The sequence below is a fragment of the Balaenoptera physalus genome (assembly GCF_965194825.1).
Source record: "Balaenoptera physalus genome assembly, chromosome: 11".
Lineage (NCBI taxonomy): Eukaryota > Metazoa > Chordata > Mammalia > Artiodactyla > Balaenopteridae > Balaenoptera > Balaenoptera physalus.
Window position 1 is genome coordinate 93,854,733 of NC_138896.1, and position 17,374 is coordinate 93,872,106.

A 17,374-nucleotide genomic window follows, 5' to 3' on the forward strand; every position below is an offset into this window, starting at 1 on the left:
CACCACTGACCTTTGCTCACTGAGGGACTGGCGCACACGCTCCACCGCCCTTAACCTCAGTTTCCTCATCTGCAAAATGCGGCAACCGCAAACCTACCTCACGAGGAGGGAGTGAAGCTTCCCACACTAATGCTGCAGCTGGCACTGCTTCTCAACCTGGGCGGTGCAACGGCATCGCCTGGGGATCTCTAAAAATGACTACCAGAAGATGTTACGAGGAAAGCGCTTAGTGCAATGCCTGCTCTATGAGAAGAGCGGGATCCCCATTAGCAATGATTGCTGCTGCCTGTGAGACATTACTCTCCGTGGGACTGCAAGCTTGGGCGACCATTAAAATCACCTGGAAAACCTTGACCACCCATTTTCCTCCCCCACCCGCCCCCAGGCCCCGCTGGAAGCCTTCTGATCTACTTGATCTGGCTTGGGCACCCGAGCATTTTTTTCAAACTCCCTCAGTGACTGCAGTGTGGAACCCAGGTGGAGAACAGAATTGTCTCACTATTTATTGAAAGATGGATAAAAGAGGACTCTTCTTAAGGTTTCCACAACCTCATAAGGGAGACAGACAAACCACAATGGATTGTTATGACAATCATCTAAGACTTGAGCACTTAACTAGGGGCTAGATGTCACGTCTCTTTACGGTAACACCATGAGGTGGGGACTATCATTATCACTGGTACAAAAATGTTAATTTCTCCATTACTTCCTAAGAAGCAGAAAGTCCCTTGTTTCACAGAAATGGGAGGTAAGTTCAGAATTTTGTGGAAGGACGCAGGAATCAGAGAGTAAGCGCCTCTGCATAATGGAGCCTGGGGCATTTAAAATACCTGAAGAGACTGAGAGAGAAGAAATCAGAAACAGAAGGGCTAAGGTGCTGAGTGGGGGAGGGGAGAGGAATTGGGGGGAGGGGAAGATGGCTTCAGCAAGGGGGAGAACTTTGAAACAGGTGTACATATATATATATATACACATACATATATTCACACACACAAATTCAAGTAAAACAGATGTTCAATAAAAAGTATGAACAGAAAATATATAGTGTGACTGGATTACTTGCAAAAACCAATTTGTGAACTAGTAAATGTGGCCTGTCAACTCCTGTGGACAAGGGGACATAGGACAGGTGAGGAAGCTGAGGTTTAACAGGTTAAAGAAATTGCCTAGTGTAAAGCACTAGTTAATGGCAGAACTGACGCCCAGGCCTGAATTCTTATCCATTGCACCCTATCAGGTAGATTGTGGCAGGGCCTGTTTTAAAACGTTATGGATGGATATCTTCTCCCAGGGGAACCGGGAAGGGCTGAAAAAGAAGACATTTGAGAGCGAAGGATGACCGGCTTTAGACAAGAAGGGGCAGGAGAGAGCAGCCTGCTTGGAGGTGGCTAGGGGCAAAGATGCAGCGCTGGGAAGCACAGAGCACGCGTAGGCAACAAGAAGCAATCTTACGGGGCTGAAAGCTAGAACTAATGTCAGAGGATGCTGGGAAATCAGGGGCAAAACAGATGCTTGAGTCAAATTTCAGAGTTCAGCATTTTTTGAAGCTTGGACTTAATTTGCAGAACAGTGGGGGAGCCGTGATGGATTTTTGAGCAGGGAAACAACACAATGAGGGAAAGGACTGCATTTTAAAAAGATGTCTTAGCAGTGGTGAGTTTTCTTACTAAAAATCCAACCATAGAATTTTTGAACTTAAAGAGACTCTAAAGTTTTTGTCCATCGGTTTCAAGCTGCTGACCCGTGGACCAGACACAGTCCCACAGCCCAAACGTATATTTTGTTTGGTTTGGTCCCCATAGTGTGTCTTACTTTTTTTTTTTTTTTTCTTTTACTTTTTAGCCAGAACATGCACCCTCAGATTCATAGTTTCTTCTCATAGTGGGTCAGTTGAACTTTACGGATGGGCCGGGCGGAGCTAGGAGAAAGGACTCCTTTGCGAAATAAACTTAAAGTTCTGACCAAAAGAAAAGTGTTATTGGGTGTGTTTCATCCCATTCCAAGTCTTATTTCAAAGGTAGCTTTTTTTTTTTTTTTAACTGCCATGAATCTTGCATAACTATGGTCAATGAGAAACCCCACTCTGAGAACATGCACACCAACTCAGAACCATCTTCAAAATCAGATGATTTGAGTCTTGGAAATTGACAGTGTGTCTTTGAGCCAGACTTTGGCCATTTATAACTGACCATCCTTTGCCGATGATGCACTTTCAACAGGAGATGCGTAGATTCTGAGGCCACTTGGTAAGGAGGGTGATTGATTAATATTGGCAAGTTCTCATTCCCCAAGAAGGGGCTGACTTTCCCAGGAGAATTTCCTCTGTTTATGAAGATGTAAAGCATAGAAGAATTGGCATAAATAGAATGAAATACACTTTTTTTTTTGCTCGTCTCCTTTCCTGAGTCCTTGTCACACTCTGTCCTCTTCCTGTTCTTAACTGAGCCACAGACTAATTGGCCAGTATTTGCATATAACCCTTCACTTCAGAGCACAAAGCACTTTGAAGGGGGAAAAATAATCGTCCACGTTTTTAAATTGAAAGCACCATCTTAATGATTTTTCCATGGTCAGGAATTGAAAACCCACAATTTACACGTGTGGAGCAATTTTTTTTTTTTTTTTTTAAAGCTTTATATAAGGTTTCTCAGCCTCAGCACTATTATCATTCTCGGCCAGCAGATGACTCAGTTGCGGAGACTGTCCTGTGCATTGTAGGATGTTTAGGAGCATAATGCTCTCTACACACTGGGTGCCAGTAGCACCAACACTCCCCCTCTTGACACCCAGAAATGTCTCCAGTCATTGCCAAATGTCGCCGTGGGTGGGCAAATCTCCCTCAATTGGAAAACACTGGTTTATAGCAACCTTAATTTTGCTTGCCTGTTTTTTGCCCCAAACTCTCTAGATAGCACAGTTAATAGAAACATTAAATTCGGCAATAGGCGAATTAAAATGATAAAATCAAACACATTTTAGTCTTTTAAACTTAAAATTTTAAGAGCATTAAGATAAACTGTCCAAAAGTTGTAAATAGATAAAGAAATTTATTAAAAGGAGCCCTACAAAATCAGAGGAGCTGAAAGGAAAAAGGAAGGCTAAAGAAAATATTTTAAAACTTGGAAAATATGTCCCTCTCTAAAGGTTATTTTTAATGTTACTTTGGTATTAATACAATATGGGGCGTGTGAGTAATAGCACATTTTTTCTTCCTTACAACGGGACATCTAAACATAAATCTAGAAGAGGTTTTGAAGCCTGATGTAGGAACTAGTAACTAATAAGATGCAAAAAGGAAATATAAAAGTGACAAAGCCTATGTATACTTTTTCTTTTAAAATGATTCTTTTTGGAATAAGCAAAATGAAATTCATCTCCAAGTTCTCTAAGGCTGTTATAGAGAAGGCACAGAAAGGAATAACTTAGGTTCTCATTTGCTGTATTTCACCATGGTTTAATGTGTAGTAGTTGTACTTTGAACACATAATTTTCATATAGTAGCTGTCTACCCATTCAGGCTAGAGCAATGTAAAAGTTCAGGATTTCAGAAGGAGGAGACTGTCACACTGACAGAACCTTAGGGAATAGTTTGTCCAGCAGGTCTTAACCCTGGTTGTGGATTTCAAATACCTGAAGAGTTTTAAAAATATATATAGGTGTCCAGGCTCCATGGACAGATATACTGACTTAATTGGTATGGGAGGAGGCGTCCCTATTATTTTTAAACACTCCCTAGGTGATGCTAATGTTAAGAACCACTGGTCTAATCCATGGGTTGTAAACCTAAATGGTTACAGGGACCAGGAAATTAATGCACATTAATTAGGTGGTCTCAGTGTAAGACAATAGGGCATGCTGGGGACTGTGGTGAAATGGACAGTGGACGCCCTGTCTAAAAACCTTCTGCTGCTCAGTTATGGCCATCTGGAAATGCTGCCCTGATTTTTATTAGAAACCAGACATCTAGATATTTTAGAGAAATTTCTCTAATTTTTTGGAACATTGTTAAGGGGCCAAATGAAGCACATCTGTAGGCTGCCAGCTTGCAACCCTAAATCCAGTCCAATTGTTTATTTCACCAATGAGGAAATGGAGAACAAGAAATTATACGGCTGCCCACAATGACATAATTAGTGGCAGAATGGAGATTAGATTCAGAGCCTGGCTCCTATTGCAGTATTTATTTGATTTTTCCAATTATCCCACATTGCTATGCTACAACTGTTCATGATAATGAGAACATTTATTAAGTCCCAACAGGATGCCAGGCACTGTGCTAAGTGAAACATACATACTGTCTTTTTTAAACCTCTTAGGGAATCCATGGAATAGAGATGAATATTCTCCCCATTTTACAGATGAGGAAAGTGAGGCTGAGAGTCGTTGACCCACAGAGGTCCAGTAGAGCCTGGCATTGAATTCAACTTACTTAATTGCAAAGCTTGTTCTGTTAACTCTTGGTTACCCTGCTTTCCTGGATGTTTCTTTCCATGTTGTGTAAGGAGTCTCTCTTGATTCCATTTGGAAGAAATGCATATAGCTCTACTCCTTGGTGCATAAATCCAGGTCCAGCCCAGCGATGCTCTTCCTTTGTTCATCTTTGGTGTTTATTATTAAAGCTGACCCTGCTTGAGGTATGAGGTCAAGCTTTCACCAGGTCTGCTGGAAGCCCATGAAAAATGACAGCCCTAATGAAATGCACTCTCAGTGAGACCCTGTCAAGGCTGGCTGTGGTTACGCACGATTTGCCTGTTTCAGAAGAGATGGAATAAATTGAACGTGGGCCTCTGTGTCCCTCCCAGGACTCTCAGTCAGATTGCGCACAAAGACAAAGGCTTCCCCTGAAAGGCCATCCTAAGGACAAGCTTGCTTTGCAAAGGAAAAAATGTGCTTAAGAAGAATGTGGAAAGTAGATGAAGGCCGTTTACCATTCGATGCTAGTCAGAATCGATGAGCCTGTTTGCATAACTGACTCAGCATTTGCTGCTCTCTCTTCTTTTTGAACTCAAGCTAACATTATTTCAACAACTGGCAAACCCAGAGTGTACAAATATCCTTCAGACTTTTCTCCAAATTTTAGATGAGGACTAAAAAATTCATCATGTTTACTTCAAAGCACAGGTGTTCGAATTAAAAACAGAAACTGAGACTTCATTCATTTGGTATCTAGTTCTTACTCTTCAGAGCCCTGCGTTCAAGCGTGAGGAGCTGACTCCTAAGGGCATGACCTGACCCCCAAGGAACCTGGGGTGAATCAGAGGTATATATCGAGTGGTAAAGCAAGAGTGGTCACAATTACTGCTGTGAGTTCAGAATTGCTCTCTTTTACATTGTTTTTACTTTACCAGGTACACAGTTTAGTTATAGGAAACAAACATAAACAATAGAAATAAAAAGCTCAACAATTCTCCGGCATCCCTCCACTCCAGAAATACCCACCATTATCCACTGCTGTGTCTCTTCTGTATTTTTTCATACACATATAAATGGCCTTCTTTTTTTTTAATGCAAGTAGGGTCATACAGTAAACAGGACTTCAGAATTTGCCTTATTCTCCATTAGCACAGTGTAAAGAAAGGAGGTGCAGAGGAACACAAGATGCTCCCTTGCCTGTGACTAATTCATAAGGAAGAGGTTGCATTAACAGCCATTTTCTTCAGGTTGGAGCTATAAGTACCCACAGCGCCATGCGTGCAGACCATAGTAGAGCTGGAGTGATGGGGGCACAGGGACCCTGGGTTCTGGACACAACACAGAATGGAGCAGTAACTAACATGTGTCGTCCCCCTGCCACCTCCCTCCCAACCCCGTCGCTTCTCACTTTAGTGGAGATGTAGGAAATTTAGACTAAACTCACCATTGTATTTTAGATTCCGAATTCCAGTTAGATCAATAACTGACTGATATCTAACCTGACAAACAGCAGCCAACTTGGCTCTTGTTATTGTCTTTTACTCTGATTATCCTAGACCCCTCTCAGGTAAACAAGTCTGCAGTGCCTTCATGCCTAGCTTTCGTCACTTACAGGTCCGTCCACCCACGGGTCCAGCCACATCCATTCATCCATTTACCTCCACATTCAACAGACCGTATAGAGTATCACCAGTACACTAGGCACTGGTGAGATTACAGAAAACAGGAGACTATCTTCGGCTTCAAGAAAGCTTAGTCCAAGGTTGGGAGAAAGACAAGGCAGCAACTGTTGTACAGAAGGATTGGAATTATCATTAAGAGAAGGAAGTGGATGCGATAGGAGAAGGAAGGAGGGGAGCTAAGACAGCGTTAGGCACTCAGGGAAGCCTTTGGGGAGGAGCAATGCCTAGCTGTGATTAGGACGAACCTCATTTGAGTTCAGCCATGTATAAGATACTTTGAAAGAGACCCTAACAGAGTGGTTAAAAGCAAGGCCTTGGAGTCAGACATGAATTCAGGTCACACTGCTAAAGAGTTGAAACCTCACGTTGCTACTGGATCACGCCTCTAAGTCCATTTTGCAATTTGTAATAGGACCACCTTATCCTTGTGCTGTATCTGCCTGAGTACAGTATATTTCGAGTACAGTTTCCCTTCGCCTCCTCCCCCCACCATTTTCCCAACACACTCAATATTATTTCCACCCTCAGATTCTCGGGCTGCCTACTGCACTTCTGACTCCTACTTCCTGCTTTCTTTCTCTCGCATAAAATCATTCCCATTATGCAGGTCATCCCCACGGGTCTCAGTGAACTTGCAGGAATTCCTTTCCAGTGCTATAGTGCCTGAGATGCTGCAGTCACTAAATAAACATTTATTGATCGCACAGGCAGATCACTGAAAAGGAAGAACATTCTTTGCCAGTCTCCTGAACTGGAAGGCTTTTGAGTTTCATTTTTTCCTCAAAAAAGATTCCTTGAAATTCCAGCATTACCATTTATTACTGCTAGATTGCTCATGAAATGGCATCTCCCCAAGGGCAGACTCTTGGTATTTTTCTTGCCTGCCCCTAGAGAAATTAAATAATGCAAACCTGTACTAGTGAAAGCCTCTGAATATTTTAACAGACTGTGGAAATATTTGCTTCTTAACATACGTCCAATTTTATAATTTTTAGCCCTAGAAGAGGTTCGCATTCAAGGCATCAGTTCACTCGTCCTAAAATTCTCTTCTCGATTATTTCGTGGGTATGTCCCTGAAGAAATCATCTCTAGTTAAAACATGAGTGCAGAAGCACAGAACAAAAAGGACATAGAGGGAGGACAAAGGAAGAGAAACCTAATCAGGTAGCTGGGACTTGTGGAGAAAAGCTAAAGATTCAGAACTATAGGAGTTTCTTTGTTTTTTTAAGGCAGGTTAGAGTTCAAACTGATGTGTAGCAGAGACTTTTGAAAGCAAAAGGGAGAGAAATCTTGGCTTACTACGATGGTGGGTCCCACTGGAATGGTCTCAAAGTTCTCTGCTTCTGAAGGATATCTAGCATATGTAATACTCTAAATTAGTCACAGAAGATTACATACCTTGACAAGGTATGAGTTGACTGAATGGAATGATATGCTAAGTATTTTAAATACATTATTTTATTTATTATCCATGGGGCAATAATATTTTAAGATTTGTACATAAGAAAACTAAGACTTAAAAGGATTAATTACCCAAGGACCCAAGGTTAGTAAGAGAAAGAACCAGGATTCAAATGTAAATCCGCATTTAAATCTTATTTCAACTTTCATCTGAGAGCTTTCAGATACAGTTTGCAAAAATAAAAAAATTAGTTTACCATTTAGAGAGCTTGTGTTTTAGCTTTAGCATTTAATCCTAACCACTGCACAATTTTAATTTCCATCTTAAAGTTAGGGAAACTGATGGTTGGGAACCTTGAGATGCCAAAGGTCTCACAAGCCTCAAAGAGGACAGCCGAGTACCCATCCAGATATGTCTGACCTTGTTTTCCAGGTATGCTCAAGCTCTTAATCTGCTCGTTTTTGCTGCACATTTTTTCCTGCGTGTTCTCCCTGGTTCTCTTTTGAGCTTGGAGCTTATACTCTAAATCCTAAGTATCAGTGAGACAGCTGTTGCCCCAAGGAAGTTAATAAAAGGTGAAACTCAGCCGCCACTGCTTACAAGCACTTCTAGAATTTAAATTAGGAGAGAATCTTACAAAAACTTTTACAGATTTTCTTTTTTCTTTTATGCTTTTCATCTGGGTATTTCTTTGATAAATGCAACTTTGGGTGGGGCTGTTTGCCAAGAGCCTTAGTTGGGAATAAGAAACGTTAACGTTCTTGAAAGGGGAAGAGCGGAGCCTAGAAACAGAATTTGTATGAGTCACATACCACAGATACCCCAGGGAAGCTGGCCTATGCCAACCCACATCGACTGAAATAATGGCATCTTGAAGGTCAATATCTCACAGACTTTCAGAATAGACAGTTGATTAAGCAAAGCTACGTGTATTAGTCCTACTGTCGTGAGGGAGTCACCACCATGGCAGAGCCGAGTACTGTTTCAGAATGGGGAAGTTAGGGAAGGGTATTAATAAGGTTTTAGGGCCCAGTATGGATGCTTTTGAGGTGTGTCTTGCAAGATGGGGAATGGTTGGAATTGGGCATATTTTATGACATATTAGCTGTCATTGGTAGACACAGAGAGGTTAGGTCTTAAATTTCGTCTTAGTGAACAAGCTCTAAGTCTTGATAAATAAGTTATTTTAATTGGTAGGCATTCCTCCCTTCCATGAGGAAGTATTTCCTTCCAGGAACAGGTAGGTATTTATTTTTACCTGTTCAGAGTATTAATATATGCATGGGAAAATATGCCCAATCCCAGAATTTTTTAACCAGGGACAGGAAATTAGCTTGGTTTCAGTTCTTAGACAAAAGGTACCAGGACTGTTCTGAAGGAGGCCAAGGCTCCACTGGCCTGTATCAGCCACAGTCCTCTTTACAGGGCCAACATAAGCAAGAGTCCCCCTTTCAATACTTACCTGATGATTAGGTAAGTCCCCATGGGCTTTACTTTTCCCAGGGGCTTCTCTTATAGTGTTAGAACTTCTAAGCGAAAGAGAGAACAAAACTGAAAGTGATTCTCATCCTCTCCTACAAGCACTTACTCTCAAACTTTGGTTTGCACAAGAATCCATCAGGGGCTCTCTTATACATGAAAATCCTGGGCCCCACCCAGGTATGGTTCTGAAGTAGGACCCAAGACTCCAAATTCTAAATGAGCATCTCCCCTCCCATCCCCAACTACTACTACCATTATCAAATGACGCTTGTGTTGTGGTCCCAGGACCATGCTTTGAGAAACACTGAGAACTTTGAGTTTTCCTGGGTAGCGTAGGGTCTGGAATTGTCACCTGCAGTTGGTAGGTGATCTCTGTTCTCTCTGTAGTTTCCTGTTGGTCCATTTGACATCTCTAAGCATTTCAACATGGCCATGGGTTAAGGAATTAATTGGATTTACCTTAAATCTCTGGTAGATTATATAAGAGATTGGTGTCCCAGAATCTACAGGATTTGTTTCGAAAGGCAATTCACTTTGTTCATTCTATTAATTATCTTATACCTTGTCAACTCACTTCTGATGCTTCAGTGAAAGATGATCACACTGTGGGTGATGTTTAATGGGAATTTTTTTCATTTGCTCATTTGGAGGAATACAATCTCCCTTCTGTTTTTAAATAAATTTGTTTATTGATTTTTTTTTTTTTTTTACAGAGAAGTATAAAGAAGCACATAAGAAACACCTAAAATTCTACCATTTAGTTGTCTTAACATTTGTGCTAAGTCTTTGAGACTTTTTTCTCTGCAAACACAAAAGTTCTATAATACTTGGATTATGCTATAATACCTTTTCTTGCTTCTTTGAAGAAACTATGTCATGAACATTGTTTAACTTAATAAATTTAGTAGAATACTTACATAGTTGTCATTTTTTTTGTTATGAGGAATCTGCTCCAGGGAATATTCTTGTGCACATATTTTGGTACAATTGTTCTAATAATTGCTTATGTTAAATTACTACAAGTACAATTGCTGGATCATGCTTAAGATTTAAACACATAATATCCAACTGTCCTCTGGGAAAGCTTACAGTTGTGTGTCTTCCACACTCTCAAATGTTGACCACTCAGAGAAGAATCCCATGGTGGTCTCATTCTAAATAAAACTGCATCACCTCCACCCCAATGCTCTTCATCCTATTACGTTGTTCATTGCACTTATCACCACTTGACATATATTTCTTTGTTTATATTCTCGCTCTCCTAGTGAACTGTATGCCCCGTGAGGGGAGGGACTTTGTTTCTTTTTGTGCACTGTTGTACCTCCACCTCTTAGAAGAGTGCCTGGCAGAGAGTAGGTGCTCAATAAATTTTTGTTGACTAAACTAATGATCTGTTTCTAACGTGAGATATTATCGTTTTTAGTCTCCTTTGTAAAGAGCCATCTCCCAATTGAATAGGAATGTAAAGTACAGTCATATGAGGGTAGCTTAGCCAATTAGTGTGTTCTGCTATACCTGCTCTCATCTGTTCAGCCAGCTCTTCTTCAAAAGTCCCAGATTTGCTTACTTCAACTATGAAAACATTGTTACTATCAGGATGACAACATTTTTATCTCACCCATGTAGTGGATATACCCTTAGATCTGGGGTTGGCAAACTTTATTACGAAGAGGCAGATAATAAATATTTGAGGCTTTCTTGGGGCCATCTGATCTATGTCACAACACTAAACTCTGGTAGGAGCGTGAAAACAGCCATAGACAATAGGTGAACAAATGAGTGTGACTGTGTTCCAGTAACACTTGATTTACAAAAACAGGTGGCAGCTGGGTTTGGCTTCCAGGCTACAGTTTGTTGTCCCCTACTTTAGAATCAAACTTTTAATTAGTTTTCATTGATTCCATGTTATACAGAGTCTAGCTCTATCCAATAAAAATGTAACGTGAGCCACAGATGTGAGCCAAATACGGAATTTTAAATTCTCTAGCAGCCACATGACCAAAAGTAAAAACAAAGAGGTGAAATTAATTTTAATAATACATTTTGTTTAGCCAAATATATTCAAAATATTGTTTCACCATGTAGATATATTGATGCGATAGTTTACATTTTTATACGAAGTTCTGCGGATCTGGTGTGTATTTGACACTGACAGCACATCTCAGGTCAGTGTAGCCACATTGCAAGAGCTCAATAGCCATACTGGCTCGTGAGCACTGTGCTGGACAGTGCAGATCTGGAGCAGCTTCTCTTAACCTTGGCACTGTTGACATTTTGAACAGAAACATTCAACTTGCTTCTGGAGGGCCTGTAACAATACATGATAGGAAATCATCCCTTTCCTCTCTACCCACTAGATTCCAGTAGTGCCTTTTCAATTGTGACAATCAAAAATGTCTCCAGACATCACTCAATGTTCCTGGAAGGGCAAAATCACTCCAGTTGAAAATCACTGATCTGGAGTAAACATTCTAAAACGAAGTCAATGAATCCCCTGGACCTGCATGTGACATTTAGTGCCTATGTGCTTAGGTACATTTTCCGGTGCAAGTCATAAAGGGGGATGGAGAGGGTTTATAGCTTTCTATAGTTTCCCAAAGGTGTCTGTGATCCAAAAGAGATTTTAAATCACTGATTTAGTGGAAAGAGATGTTAAATTATACAATTAGGTGCATATCACCAATAAATTCATATATAAATCCGAACATTTGCTCTCAAAATGAAATCAATTCCCATGATGAACCTAAATATTTCACTCTCCTTAAGCTGTTCCATTGCTTTGCCCTCTTGATCCTTTACTGTTGCAATACTGATTTTGAACATTTCATTTCTAGCATTAAACAGGGGGGAAATCCATGAAGAAGTAGATGCTGATCAAAATACTACAACAATGGAATGGGATTATAATGCAACATTTTAGCAACCAGAGAATCATTGTTAAGGAAACTTCAAATAGCAAAACGGAAAGGTGGAGAGATTAGAAGTTAAATTTATATGCTCTAAACATCTATGTGACCTGTTGAGGCTGAGTGGGACTGGGCCACATACTTTCTTAGATTGTATGAGAAGAAAACGGCATAATGGATGCAGAGGGTATTAAGGTTATTGTCTCCTTAAACAGTAGTTCTGACTTACACTCCAAACTCTGCTTGACTGCTTACATCTACCTGCAAACTTGGAGTGAAGTTTGCCTACGATGACAAGGCTAATGAAGGTAAACTATAATGAGCTTTTCCCATTTCCTCCAGATGCTATAAAATATTAGGACGAGTTGATAACATCATTAGAATATGAACAATCCCTACTGGAGATGGGTATCCAAAAAGAGAGCTCCTCAACCATCAGCTTCCATTCTGAGTTGATTTTTGTCCCTATAAATTTACCCTCCCTCCCTAAATCTGTGGTGCAGGGGGAGGTGGACCCAAGTGCTTCTTGTGCAGTTAAAATTTGTGTTTTGAATATGAATTGACTGAGGTTTGCGTGGGTGGATGTTACTAAGAGATTTTCTAATTCTCTTCTCTAATTGAAATACTTTCCTCAATTCCTACTTGTTTTTGTGCCTAAACTCACTTCCATGTTTAGTTGCATAGAAACACTCTACTTTTCACGCACTCTCTTGGAAAAAAGGCTGAGCCATTTACTTGGTCCACATTTCCCATTTAGGAAGGGCTTACATTTTTGATGTTGCATCATTTTAGACTTTTGATGCTACCATATTTTCTCTCAATGAATTAATACTTATTGTTAGAGAGATGTACTGACAGGGCTGAAGGAGGATGGTATTCTTTATACACCTTTAAATTTATGAGCTTGTACTAGATCACCCTTTTCATAGTTTACTTGGAGCCAAATTTTTAAAAGTATTACCTGTAATCATCTTACAGGTAATACAATTATATTGAAAACAGCTCGTTTGCTCCTTTCCTGTTTGCCAATTTCTGTTCCCCTCTAACCTTTAAAGAACCTAATTATAGGAATGAGATCACTAGGTAATTTAACCTACTTCCTGACTTATGCTCTCCTGAATGCACACCGTGCCTTGTCTAACCTGTTGATTCTTTTCCTAGATAAAAAGAAGTAAGAATAAAGATTTAAGCAGTTAAAAAAATGACTAGCTCTCTGCCCTCAACAGCCCCCTAAGCAATCCTGCAGGCAGATCACTTGGGCAAGACACCATCTGAAGAAAGAGTCAGCCAGTCTGCCGGCAACAGAGGATGATGCCGGACCCAACCTCCTGCCTTGATGATGATTCACTGAGATTCTTCCCACCCCACCCCCCCATTTTTCCCTTAAAAACTGTCATGGCTGAGAAGACTCTTCGGAGTCCACCATCCCCCCAGATTGCTGGCTTTCGGATTAAAGCACCTTTCCTTTCTACTGACAATTGCCTCTCCAATTATTGGCTACTGAGTTGCGAGCAGGCGAAACTGGTAACAATATTGCATTGGTGTTAAAATTAGTAACGGAAAAAGGTATTCCAGTTTTGGAAACACAAAATATATTACAACTCTGCTAAATCTATCTTGGCATTTCTTTATGTTTTAATATACCAAGAGGCTCAAGAATATAGGTGCCTCAGGCCTCCCTTGATGTCTGACAGGCTTATCCAGTCCCTCAGCTCCAAAGGAAAGTGAAGACAAGGACACTTGCTAAAAGGAAGACCCCGGAGGAAGGTGAGGGGAGACTGTGGGAGATCAGATGGGAACAGACAGGACCCAGAGACATCGTGAGGTGGTCAAGGCAGACCTTAAAATAAGAAGGGAAATAAATACCCTGAGAAAACCATAATTCAAAAAGAGTCATGTACCACAATGTTCATTGCAGCTCTATTTACAATAGCCAGGACATGGAAGCAACCTAAGTGTCCACTGACAGATGCCTGGATAAAGAAGATGTGGCACATATATACAATGGAATATTACTCAGCCATAAAAAGGAATGAAATTGAGTTATTTGTGGTGAGGTGGATGGACCTAGAGTCTGTCATACAGAGTGAAGTAAGTCAGAAAGAGAAAAACAAATACCGTGTGCTAACACATACATATGGAATCTAAAAAAAAAAATGGTTCTGAAGAACCAGGATTTCCTAGGGGCAGGACAGGAATAAAGACACAGACGTAGAGAATGGACTTGAGGACCCGGGGAGGGGGAAGGGTAAGCTGGGACGAAGTGAGAGAGTGGCATGGACATATATACACTACCAAATGTAAAATAGATAGCTAGTGGGAAGCAGCCGCATTAGCACAGGGAGATCAGCTTGGTGCTTTGTGACCACCTAGAGGGGTGGGATAGGGAGGGTGGAAGAGAGACCCAAGAGGGAGGGGATAGGGGGATATATGTATACGTATAGCTGATTCACTTTGTTATACAGTAGCAACTAACACAACATTGTAAAGCAATTATACTCCAATAAAGATGTTAAAAAAGAAAAAAAAAAAAGAACGGAACTAAATGACCCAGAGTATGACTAGGACGCCCAAAGCTAGACACTTGTCACGTGAATGCACGGCCATCAGCTTCTTCACCAAACACCCACATCACCGGGCAGGATGGCTGTGCTTCCAAGAAGAAGCAAAGGCCTTGCACCTCCATGTGAGGACCTGCTCATTCCAGAGGGGGATTCCTTCAAGCACAAAGGGGTGTCACAAAGGAATGTGATTAAGAGTGAGATCAATGAGCCTGAGGACTCAAAAATACCTCCCCCACCTCTTCCTGCTAAGTTGATTGAACTTGAAATTGACACCAAGCACCTGTGGCTCTCAGCCTTTTGCCCTCCGGAGATGACTTTAAAGGCAAACAGCCTCCTTCACCGGCATCTTACAACGACTGTACAATGTAAAACAAAGCTCGATCTAAAGACTTTGTGGATTTACTCTTAACTATCGGGATCTCAAAAGATTTGGGTCCATCTGTTCAAAAAACCTGAGACTTTAAGTAGAAGACACTTTGAATTTTACTTGACTAGAAAGTGCTTCAAATTCCGCCACTGGAGGGCACCTGTTGACAATATTACTCTCCCACCATTATTCTGTCTTATTTGCTTTGCTAACTTGAGCAAAGGCTCTAAATTAAAGTCCTGTTTCACAGATTAAATCGGAGCTGCTTTATCCTTCATAATTCAGGATTTCCAAGACCAATTTCTTAGAATAATTGGAAATTACAACATTTCATACTCATTTCTGGAATCAGTATTTTTAGCCCACTTCGCATTAACCTAGGAGGGTCACTCTCTAAAGAAATGACAGGGAAATGTTTACTCATAATCATTCAGTAATTATTGTTTCTCATAGGAGTAGATTTGCATGATCTAAGCACTGAAAATGTCCAGCTTAGTAACATTTAAAGAATGACCACATCCAGTATAAATAAAGTTCATTTAAAAAATATTATTTTCAGCTTGTTTCAGAAATACTTTGAGAGACCTTGAACCAGATATTTGAATAGAAGTTTCCCCCTCAATCTTACCATACTATTGCATCATTCATGTGCACTAATGTTCTTATAGGAATAATCATCAATGAATAATCTGTCTCTACAGCACATACCATGGTTCTCTCTTACGCTACCAAGGCTAATGTGTGTGAACCAAGGAAAAATAACTTCCGTAGGGAAAGCTGTCTTTAGGAATCCTACTTTGAACCAGAAGAATCTATTCTCTTGAGACCATCTGCTGTAGAGAAGGTGGTCTTACCAGCCCCCTTTTGAAGTTCAAATTATACAGATTTGACTTTATCCTTATCTTATTTTGCACCCCACCCCATTTGTCAGATACTTATCTGCTTGTCTGCTTTAATCATAAGCATCATTTGTTCTGCTTATTATTTCTGTTTACTAGTCTTCTTGGATAATGCTAGTTTTCACTACTCACCCCAGTCTGAACTCATATAAAACTTGAACACAGTGAAACTGCGCACTGAGATCATTTCATTCTCATGAGTTTGCCAATATTTGGGTATTAACTGGCAAAGGTGGCTGAAGACAGAGATTTGGGTATCACTGGCAGAGCTGTCTTCGTGTGTGCTGTTTGTGAAGCTTTTCCGAAAACTGTAGCTCGGATATAACTCAATATCTTCCTATGTGAAATACTTCTTTGGATCAACACTCAAGAATTTTGTCTTCAAAGAAAAAAATGTTAACATGTCTCAAACACCTCGTAGGGATGTTTGACATTAAATGAATTATGGTAAATAATCAGTGCCAGCACAGTGCCACACACAGAGAGGCTTAATAAATGAGTTTCAACTCTGCTTTCCTACTTCCATTTCCTTTTTTTTCTCCCCCACTTTGGTTTCTTTTTTTTTTTAATTTTTAAATTTAATTTTATTTTTTTTTTATACAGCAGGTTCTTATTAGTCATCCATTTTACACACATCAGTGTATACATGTCAATCCCAATTGCCCAATTCATCACACCACCACCCCCTTTTCCTCTTAGAGCCTTGAGCCAGGTTTTATATCAGTCAGAGCAACTGGATTGACCAATTTGGTAACTGATTTGCTTTCCTCCTCTTTTCTCAAGCTTGCTCTTTTGCTATAGAGACATACCTTGTTTTATTGCACTTTGAAGATACTACATCTGCAGTTTTTACAAATTGAAGGTTGGTGGCAACCCTGCATTGAGCAAGTCTATCAAGCGTCATTTTCCCAACAGCATTTGCTCTCTTCGTGTCTCTGTGTCACATTTTAGTAGTTCTCACAATATTTCAAACTTTTTAATTCTTATGATGTTTTATGGTGATCTGTGACCAGTGATCTTTGATGTTACTATTGTCATTGTTTTGGAGGCCCACAAACCGCATCCCTGTAAGATGGTGAACTTAATCAGTGAATGTTGTGTGTGCTCTAACTGCTTCCAATGACTAGTCCCCTGTCCTTCTCCCTCTTCCTGGGCCTCCCTATTCCCTGAGACACAACAATGTGGAAATTAAGTCAATTAATAATGCTACAATGGCTTCTATATGTTCAAGTGAAAGGAAAAGTCAAGGGATGCGGCAAACTTCTTTGTTGTCTTATTTTAAGAAATTGCCACAGTGAACCAAACTTTCAACAGTCACCCTGATCAGTGAGCAGCCATCAACCTGGAGGCAAGACCCTCCACCAGCAAAAAGAGTATGACTCACTGACGTCTCAGATGATGGTTAGCATTTTTTTTTAGCAATAAAGCATTTTTAAATTAAGGTATGTACATTGTTTATTTGGACATAATGCTATTACACACTTAATGGACTAGTACAGTATAAATATAATTTTTATATGCACTGGGAAACAAAATATTCACATGACTCACTTTATGGCAGTGGTCTGGAACCAAATCTGCAATATCTCCGAGGTGTGCCTGTATATTTCTTTCTTTTCAAATTTTTTTTTTTTAATGAGGTGGGCCTAAATTTTTTAA